General features: G+C 38.3%; 1 pseudogene across 1 annotated transcript; it reads right to left on the reverse strand.

Annotated features, from left to right (window-relative positions):
- Positions 1–6,204: 6,204 nt before the first annotated feature.
- On the reverse strand, positions 6,205–7,704 carry LOC306645549 (cleavage stimulation factor subunit 1-like; annotated as a pseudogene). The gene is made up of 2 exons: positions 7,688–7,704; positions 6,205–7,454 (listed from the first exon to the last, which is right to left on the reverse strand). The product of its transcript is annotated as a cleavage stimulation factor subunit 1-like (transcript).
- Positions 7,705–10,931: the final 3,227 nt, after the last annotated feature.

Raw genomic sequence — 10,931 nt, forward strand, 5'->3', positions numbered from 1 at the left:
ATGCAGGAAAGGATGTGGATACCAACCCACGCTGCTGGGATGGAAAGCATTGCTAGGGCAAATCTGACCAGAACAGGAAGCAAACGGGAAAGACCCTTCCCTCCTCCAGGACCCTTTCTCCCTCTAGCGCTCCCTGTAGGTGGCGTCTGTAGGGTGACACTAGAAAACTAAAAACCGGGTGTCGAGCGCAGCATCACACAGCAGCCCATAGAAGGGTAGCTTTGAAGCTGAGAGAAAATAGCTTGATATTTAGTGCATAAACTTCATCCCAAATTAATTAATTGTATGTATTTGGGTCTATTTTTGAACTTTATTCTGCTTCAGTGATCTATTAATCTATTTCTCCACCAGTATTAAACATTTTTTTAAAAAAATTACTCTACCTTTTGTATATTTTGATATTTGGCCAGACTAGCTTCCTCTTCTTTGTCTTTTTCAAAAATTTCTGGTCTTTTAACACGTTTTCTGTTGTATTATATATTATATATGACTATATTTCTGCATGAAAGAATGAGCTTTCCAGTGATTGAGATGGCATTGAATTTTTATATTAATTCAGAAGAATTGAGAAATTTACATTATTGTTCTTATCCAAATTGTATCTTTTGATTTATTAAAACACTCCTTTGAGTTATCTCAATAGAAGATTGTGACTTTATTCATGCAGGTACTCTGAATCCTTAACATTATTCTTAGTTATCCCTGCCCCATTTCATTGCTAATTATTTTTTCCTGATTATATTTTCTCCTAGTCATTATTAGTATGAAAAACTTGTTTTGCATATTAATTTTGTAGGCATCTAAGAGGTAACTAGGAAATTGAGTTCTCATTGTTTTTTTAAGTTGCTTTTTGATTAATTTTCCTATTTCAACTGGCTATAAATATACTAGTATATCAGTAATCAGTCCAATAAAATTATTCCTTACTTTCTTTTATTTTCATCTTGTTTTCTTTCTGTTCTATAATCCAAGGGTTGGTATTTTGAGAACAATGTTAAATTGTAATGTACTTTATCTACTTTTTGAACATTAGGCATGATACACACTTTCTGTTAGACGTTAATTTCATTAAAGAACTACCAATTCTCATTTTCTTATAGTGATTTGAAACTCAGAAGTTGATTTTTTACTTTTTCAGATAACATTGAGGAATTTATCGACAGGATCACTTTTTCCCTCTTGAATGTAAATGAATTATACTCATAGATGTCCTTAAATTGTTTCATCTTTGTATTTAAAAATTTAATCCACTTGGATATGGTTTATCATTCCTTTGATGTGTGACCGAATTCTATTACACACATTGTATTTATATTCACATATACATTTATATGTATATATACATATTTATAAAACATATAAATATATATAAAAGAGATGAATCTCTACATTTTCCCCTCTGTACATGTACCTTCTTTGTGATGTGTTTCATATTTAAGTGCCAATGCTGTGCTGACTTGTTTTAAGATTTTTGGTAAATACTCTTCTCCTTCTATGCTCTAAAATAATTTCAACACTATTAAACATTTTCCCCCTCTGAATGTTGAATACTATTCATCTGTGAAGCCATTTGCACTTGGCATGTCATAAGACGATAACTGGCAATTTCTCAATTTCTTCCCATTTAATTTGTGTTTTAAGGTAGTCTATCCCTTTAATTGTTAAATGGCCATTTATTTCTTTTCAGAATATAAATGTTTTTCTAAGATTTTAAAATTTATTTCTGAGCATGGAACAAAATGTTCTTATAACATTTCTAATTTTCTTGGCAATAGTGGTTTGGGACAGATTAGAGGTTGGTGGTGTCTGAGGACTGGGCACCCTGAAGGATGAGGAGGAAGGTATGGCTGACCAGGTGGAACTCCACTCCCCTTCCTGTCTCCAAACCTGCATTATGCCCCCGCCCCCAGCATGTTTGTCTTGCTTCAACCAAAGCAGATGTACATTATATTTGGAGTTTTGGTTTTAAGATTCCATTGGAGATTTGGCCATTAGAATAAAAGCCTGGAAAATCACTGATCCAGTATGTGTGATTAAGTATGAGAGTAGTTTCGCCCACTTCCTCTACCAACAAAAGAAAATGGGAATGGAGGGAGCCTTTATTCTTAGAGAAAACAATAATGTAATTTATGATTCAAAATTACATTATAGTAATGTAATTTATAATATAAAAGGATATGACTGCCATTAGTCAAGAAAAGAGAGCAAGCAGAGGACAGTCTCCCACGAAGGCAGGCTTGCTCAAAAGATCCCTCTACACCAGACAGATCTGGACTGCCCTGGAGAGAAAAGGTTAGTTGAGCATCACCATTATTATTCCCAAGGTATTTTCAGGAATATTACATTCTTTCCATTGCTTTAATAAAACAAATAATATTGGAGATAGAGTTTGGTACCTGTCAGTCAGGTAAGCTGAATGGTTTTTGGCACACACGGAAATGCTGTTGCTGTTAGAGATGGAGGGTAAAAACTTGGGGAACCAGGAGATTTACGTTCATATATCAGAAGGAAAGAGATTAGGTACATTTCATGGACATTTTCAGGTACAAAGCTGAATTAGAACTGGAGGGTAGAAGCTACTAGATAGAGTATATGCTAGCATAATTACAGGAAGAATTATGAAATAGCTAGAATTTTCGACCACTGGACGAGTTCAAGTGGATGCTGGGCAAGCAGGTCAGGAATATTGAAGAACTCTATGCATTATGTAGATGGAGTTGAGTGAGGGGATCTAGGAAAGCTCTTCAACCACAATGCTTGGCTCTGTAAGTGCCTGAAGTTGGTCTGAAAGACCGCTAGATGTCACTCTTGTGTATTTGCAGTAGCAATATTGTTTCTACCACAAATAGAACTCAGGAACTTAATGGCAAACTTAAGAAGGTGAAATCTCATTTCAAAAATATGCATCATTATCATGTGAAATTTATTAATTCATATAAAAAAACTAAATGTCACTTGAAGCAAAATTTTCCAAAATGTCTTCTCAAAACTGACTTTCTGAATTTTCTTTTAACATGACTTCTGATATTCTCAGAATTTAATATAGCTTGCCATAAAACTGCTTCTACCCACCCACAGACATCATTGAACCTCTCATCTCTTTTTTATGTCTGTTGTTAGATACAGGAACTATGTTTTGCTCTTGTTTGCATGGCACATAGTGAAGACTCAACACCACTAACCATCACTTACATTTTTATTGTGCTTACCCCTTACAAAGCACTTATTTATTGTTATCTAATACATGTAAATTCAAGTGGTTAGGTATTATTACATATGAAGAAACAGGCTAAAAGAGATTAGAAATTTGCTCATGGTCATAGGCAGGAAAGTGCTTCTCAATTTCTATTGTTCTGAACTATGGAGACTCAGGGAATGCTGTAATCTTTACACCCTCTTGGACGTTCAAGGGTATCTATAGGGTTTGCAGATAGTGATATGATGCCCTCATGCTCAAGAGCACATATTATTCCTGCCATGGCAAAGGAAAGCACTATTTGCACAGCACAGACTGAGAAAGAGCTTTCCTGGGAGTCAGGAAGCTATCCAGGGCCAGTGGCACTGAGGAGGTGATGAAGCAGATGGCCAGGAGGGAAAGGTTCCCAGAAGAAGTGCTTGGGTGTATACAGGCAGGAGTCAAGGAGGATCACTAGGATGAGGACTTCGTTGCTCAGCAAGGCCACAGGTACATCAGCAGGATGAGCACGAGGAACATTTTCTTCAGTTTAGGGTGGTCCTAGGAGTCCTAGGAAATTAAAACATCACGGAGGAAGTTCCATTGACTTTTTCTATGTGATATTGCCTGTCATCAGCAAAGTACAAACCGCCCATCAGGCTTTCTAGGGAAGAGTCCTAGGCAACCCACATGTAGTCAAATCCCTGCTACGTAATAGAACATACTTGTGGCCAGGTGTATAAATCTAGCAACTCAGGTAAATGGGCAGGAGGATCACAAGTTCAAGACCAACCTGGGCAACTTAGCAAAACCCTGTCTCAAAATAAAAAATGAAAAAGGGCTGGTGATGTAGCTCAGTGGTAGAGCATACCTGGTCCAATCCCAGTACCAAAGAAGAAAAAAACAAAACCCATACATGTGTGAGAGCAATGACATGGCTGAAAGAGACCGTGTGGCAGGGGTGTGAGAGGTTAGAGCTAGACCCATGTTGGTAAGGGCCTCAAATGTTCCAGCTGTGCATGAATTTTTCCTGATGATGCTGTCCTCTCTGAGTGTCCATAGAGGTGACTGAAGACTGGAGAGGGGAATTGCCCTCTGAGTCTTCTGAGCAAGTTGGTGACAGAGGCAGGACTTGAATCCAGCAGAGCTAATTCCTGGCCCAAGGAGCACTTTTCCTCTGGATTATGATTAACAACTGGAAAATGCTATGATTATTTCTTCTTAATATAAATTTACACACATTAAATCTGGGCTTTCTTAGATTCTCAGGGAGGAAAATCCCTAACCATATCCAATTCTTAGAACTAAGAAGTTCAAACTTCTTTAAAGTTTGGTTACATATGGGAAGAATGTGTGTCAAAGTGTTAATCCACATCCTCAAAGAAAGAAGCCTAACTAAAGGCTTAAATTTAAAGAGGATTACTTTTCTGGGTCTGCTCACTAAGGCTGCCGGGAGGCTGACATTCAGGGCTCTTTCCCTCTCCAAAACGAAAATATATTTTAATTCTCCGGTTCAAGTGTGATCATTACAAATATATGATATTCATAGGTCTCACATATTTCCGGGTGCATTTTCCTCTAGGAATTCAAAAGCTTTTGTGACTGCTGCGAATGACACACAATCACCTTACTGTATTTTCTTATTCATTTCCAGAAGTTTTGCACCTGATTTAATTTTTGATAAACAATGTCACCTATGAATACTTGTATTTTCTTTCTTTTCAATATTTTTATTCCTTACTTCTATTCCTGATCTAGTGCCATGAGGTAAACTGCAGAATAATATGGACATTGATGGCCGATGTCTTAGGATGCTGTTGGTGTTTTTGCTATTGGATTCAAATTTCTGGGATGTGTATGCTCAGTACTAATATTTGAGAGACAATGTTTGTAGGAAGGAATCAGGTTTATTCAGGGCCAGTCCTGAAGAAGATAGAGGGGGTTTGGTTCTCTTGGGGTTTGTTTGCTTGTTTGTTTTGCTTCGTTTTTGTTTTTGTTCTTTGGCGTGGTCTTTCATTTAAAAAAATTATTGGTGCATTATAATTATACATAATAGTGAGAGTCATTATGCCAGATACATACATGCAATTACAGAGTTTGATCAGTCTCATTCCCCAATAACTTCCCTTTTCTTCTCTTCCTCCCCCTGATTCTCTTGTTCTACTCAACTGATCTCCCTTCTGTCAATATCATTATTATTATTGTTATTGTTGTTTTAGTTAGTGCATTATCATTATGTATGTAAGCAGGACTCCTGAGTTTTCACAGGGACTGAGGAGGCAGTGAGGCTGCAGGCCTGGCAGGTCTTCATTGGGAAGGGCCCTGGAACTTAGCACAGTGGATTTCTACCTCTTGCAGCTAGTCACTTAGGAAAGGTGCTACAAAGGTCATCTGAGTTCTGTGAAGCTAAAGAAAGTTTTCAGGTGAGGCCTCTTCTGAGAGTTTAGAATATCGGGTAAAAGGGAGGGAATGTCAAAGGATTAGGAAGGGAAGGTGAAAGCAATCCTGCTAAGGACAACTCCCAGAAGGGGCTGCTGTTACGATTCACCATCAAGAGCATGCTTGTTATTGTCCTGACCATCTTTCATGTTGAGGATGTTTTTCTTCATTCATGTCCATGACTTTAAAAAAGTCATAAATAGACATTAAATTTTATTTTTTTATTTTTATTTTTGAGATCTAAAAAGCACTTGAATATTTTATCCTCCTCCAAACAATCAAGAGATTCCAAAGAAATGGCAAGTCCTGTATTTACAAAATTGATGAAAGTCACACTGTAATAATCAGTGAACGTAGAGCAACTGTACAGATCTGTGTTTCCAACTTTTTCCACTATGATTCTCCATCAAGGTAAAAAAAAGATTCTTTTGTACAAATCCAAGAATGATGCAGACAGAGGTGGCAGTCCAACTGTCAAAGATGGTGCAATGACTTACTACAGAAGATGGTGACAGGACACAGGGGAGAAGGGCAGAGTCCTCGAGACAAGAACCCTAGTAGTGAAGGTGGCTCAGTTGGTGATTGATCTCCGGGACCAAAACCATGCTCAGAAGTTATCACCGCATGTCACTGCAATCCAGGGTTGGTAAGTGAGTGCACTATGCAGGGTCCAATGTTGTTGTGACCCAAAGAGAGCAGGTTCCTCTGCTTGGCCACCCTTGAGTCCCAGCAGTAGAGGCCAATTGACCTTTTGTCAGTCAGCAACACACAGTCTTCCACGTAGTTAAAGACGTCCTGTGTCCCGTGTACCTGCTGTCCACTCAGGCCTGTGCCTGTGTATCTGACCAGTGTTGGTCCTGTTGATATTTCCAAAAGTTTACAGAGTCTTTTCCACTTGAGAGACTGTATTTAGAATTTTTGGAAAAAATGGCAGAACAGACATCAGCTCCTTCATGTGCTTTTTCAAAAGTTGTGATGCATCGATTTTAAACACGATCTCATAATTTGATGCAGCTGTCCTTGCTACCAGTTACATACATACTGGCACTGGGATTGTAGTTAACAGAGTACATAGCATTGGTGTGTTGAGCTTGAGGATTGCAAGACACAGAACACTGAAAGGTGTTGATATAAAGGCGAAGAGTAGGGTGCTGATTTCCAACAAATAAAGTCTCCTGAAGGATGAAAAGAGATGGAGTGCAAATACTTTTAGCTTTCTGAAAGTGAAGGCTCTTTTTGTAGTTAGCTTGGAATAATTAAATAATTTAAGGGAATGATCCCACGAACCAGATGGCAGGATCTGTTCTGTTGGATGGAAAGCAAGACATGTGACTTCATCCATGTGATCGTAGAGTGTTCGAATGATTGGATGGTTTTCCATGTTGTGCTGTGAAGTCTCATCCATCATGACCTCTATTGGCATGGCACTTTTGGCCAACATTCTTTCTGTGTCCAGTATCTTTATGGAAGCATCAGCAGATCCAGTAGCTATGGACTGCTCATCTCTACTATAGGTAGCTATGCAGCATGGTCCTTTAAAGGATGTGACAAAGCATGTTTCATATTTGGAAGTCTCTGGACATTGTCTGAACATTTGCATTGAATTCTTGGCCAGTTCTAGTGCCAGGGGCAACTGTATCTGATCAAACAATTACATATTGAATCACAGTGTCACTGTTTTCTCTTCCTAGTCTGATGAGATGCAGGAGCTGCTCTGAGGGTGCACAGACAGACTGAGGCTTGATGTCATTTATGATGCCATAAGCAATGCTGATGTAGCCATCGCTGACTAATCATCAGCTTGTAGAGCTGCTGGTGGTCCTTCAAGTCCAGTTTGGTTCTGTCCGTGTTGGAGAAGAGAACAGTTGTTCAGCTGCCGATATGGCTCTCTCAGTTTCCTGCTCCCTCCCAGAAAGATGGAGGCACAAATCCTGCCCAAGGGATCCCTCTCTTGAATTTTATTTTATTTAAAAATTTTTGACATTGAATTTTATAAAATGACGTTTCAATACTTGCTGATGTGATCAGTTTTTCCTTTATAATCTATTCATAAAATGAATTTCAGTAACAAACCTGCTAATGTTCCTCATGTTTAGAATGTTGAATTTCCCACCAGGTGCGGTGGCACATGGCTGTAATCCCAGTGGTTCGAGAAGCTGAGGTGGGAGAATGGCAAGTTGGAGCCCAGCCTAGAGAGATCTTGTCTCACAATAAAAAGGGCTGAAGATATAACTTAGTGGTAAAATGCTTCTGGGTCCCATTCCCAGTACCACATACACACACACAAAAAGTTCTGAAAAGAAAAGAAATGCCACCGAGTGATGTGCATTATTTGTTTTATGTACACTGATTCTAATCTGCTCAAATTTAACAAATGCCTTTTTTCACCTGATCAGCTTTCTTTATTCTTTCATAATCCTCCAATTTGAAAAGACTTCATCCTAATACTAGGTTGCCAGTACTTACTCAACGTTTAGACCAGCATATTAAGACTTTTGTATTTTAGTATCAATGCACTGAATAATATTTATCAGACCTACCTTCCCACCACATCCTTCATAAAATGAGGCTGCCCGAGGGTTGTAACCTTCCTTCTCTCTCTCGCCTCCCATTTCAATGAAGGCATCCAGAACTGTAGCTGGAGTTTCAGAACTGCTTTGTCATCATTATTTACCCTTGCTTGTCTCTTAGGAGTGATGCAGAAGCAAAGGCTGACCAAGACAGGTAAGAAGTTCTGCCACAGAATCCTGTCTAACCCCAGCTTTGCATCAAACTGCCAGAATTGTTTAAAATACCCAATAGAAAGTAACCCTGGCAAATTAGGACACCCTAGATAGATGACCCCTAGTTAGGGGAAACCCTTTTCTGCATGCAACACACAGTTGCTATTGGATGCCTAGGACAGAAGACTGCCCCTATTTGGTCACCTGTCTAGTCTGAGGATTTGTAATAGAAACTCTTCAACTTTCACATTATGATTGTGTCATTGGAGTCAGAACTGCAGTCTGATCCCTGACAGGGAGACCGCCCTGAAGGGGCCCAGACAGGAGGATCCCCTGATGGTGTCCTGCTGTCTGGTCCTCTGGTGGCTGCTGAGGACAGCAGCTACCTGCTAAGATAATAGAAAAAACTGAAAAATTTTCATTCAAAACAATGTATTTTTAAAAAATCCCTTTCCATTCTAATCTTTGAAAATTCAGTATCAATAGTCAATTAAAATTTGTTGTTCTTGACATCATTTGCATGCATTTTATAATTCTTTACTGCCTTTTAGGGGGGAGGTACTGGAGATTGAATTCAGGGACACTCTACCACTGATCTACATCCCCAGCTCTTTTTATTTTTTCTTTTCAGACAGTGTCTCACTAAGGCCCTCGCTGAAGCCCTTACTAAGTTGCTGAGGCCGTCCTCAAATTTATGATCCTCCTGCCTCAGCCTCCTGAGTTGCCTCCCCACAGCTGGCTCTACTCTTTTATGTATCAGGTCTGTTTATTTTCAGTTTATCAGTTTTTATTTCAGAAGGAGAACGTAGAGATGTGTGTTTTCTGTGCTTTCTCATGTAGTAAATGTCATTTTAACCTTCATATCTGTTCAAGGTTGACTGAGTGTAGACTATTAAACTCAAAACTCATTTCCCTCAGAACCCTGCAAGCATCATTCCACTGACATCTGCATTTAGAACTGGAGAGCAGAGTGGCTAATGGCAGACTGATTCTTATTCCTTGTTAAATAATAACTATTAATTATTAACTTTATTAAGTTAATACGTATTAACTGGGCTAGGGTTGTGGCTCAGTAGTAGAACACTGTCATGTGTGAGGCCTTGGGTTCGATCCTCAGCACCGCATATTAATAAATAAATAAATGTCCATTGACAACTTTAAAAAATTTTAAAATAAATATTAACTTTTTCTGTGGCAGAAGAGTCTATAGAACATCAAAAGTTATCCTTGAATCCAGTACAATGTATCTTTTCCCACAATTCTTACCCAGCAATTAGTGAGCTCTTTTGACCAAAGACCTAAAAGCATTTCTGTTCTACACAACTTCGCTCTTCTCTTTTACGAACATGTGTCTTCCATCTGATCTGTTCTCGTTTTGTGAAATTCTGTGATGAATCTCTCATAGAATATAGTCCCCTGGCCAATCTTTCATGCCTGTCATCTTTTCTGAAATAATTTTAATCTACTTGAGGTTTTTTTTCCCCTCTCTGAAGTCTAGATGAACAGTACGAGTTGCTTTTGAATTAAAAACATGTTTTTAGTATTGTCTTTATTTTTCTACTGATTGCTATTGACTTTCACTTGATGAATAGTGTTTTCTTTTTTTCTTATAAAATATTCTTATCTTCCCTTTATATTATCTCCTAAACTCTTTTCATAGACTGCTCCTGAGCCAATAGCCTCTCAATTCCACTGAAAATATTACCAGGGAACTAAAATCAGAAAACATTCTCTCCATCTGTGTGCACTAACTCTTTTTCAACAAAGATCATTTGCTTGGTCATTAGTTTTGCTCTTCTCTTTGAAGTTGATGTCAGTGATTTCCTGATGATCTCAGTTTCTGCATTACTCTGTTGACCCACGGGAGGCCACTGCCATCTAAGGACAAACCAAGGCATGAATTAAATCTTCAAAAGGAGAAATAAAAAAGATTTGAGCTTTTGACACTTGTATCAGTCTTGTTACCCTTTGTCACTCCCCTATCAGCATATAGGGAATGAATGATTTTCTGGTAAGGACCTTGATTGAAGACAAGAAAAAGAGATTAATTATGAAGACATAAGGAGAGAGCAAATTAGGAAACATTTATTAAGTATTTGTTTTACAGCAAATGGATAAGGAGAAAAATAAATACTACCTTGTACTAATCCATATGGTATTTACTCTCAACAAATAATTAGTATGAAGGACACTGTAATAACAAAAGTAAGACCCATTCAAATATGTTCAAATATGATCAAAAAAAGAAATCAAGGTGCAGATGAACAAAGAAAATGAAGACTAGAGATTTTATTTATTTGATTTTTGTTTCCTAAAAATATTTTGAATAATCAGCTTTCCGTGATCTCAATTTGGCTAGTATCCATGACAAAGAGTGAGAACCAGGACAATGTTTGAAAGAGTACGTACATTTGTGGAACTGCTTCTAGAATGAGGTGGGAGAAGTTCCATTAAAAACTCCTGCCCACGGAGCCTTCTCGTGTAATGGGATTTACTTATGTGATCTTTGGTGAAGCTGGATCTCATGTAGTGATCTCATTATCTGGGGTCCTCATGTGGGAGCAGTCAGGGAGCACAGAATTGAGATCCCACCA

The sequence above is a fragment of the Sciurus vulgaris genome (genome assembly GCF_902686455.1).
Source record: "Sciurus vulgaris genome assembly, chromosome: 15".
In the NCBI taxonomy this organism is placed as follows: Eukaryota; Metazoa; Chordata; class Mammalia; order Rodentia; family Sciuridae; genus Sciurus; species Sciurus vulgaris.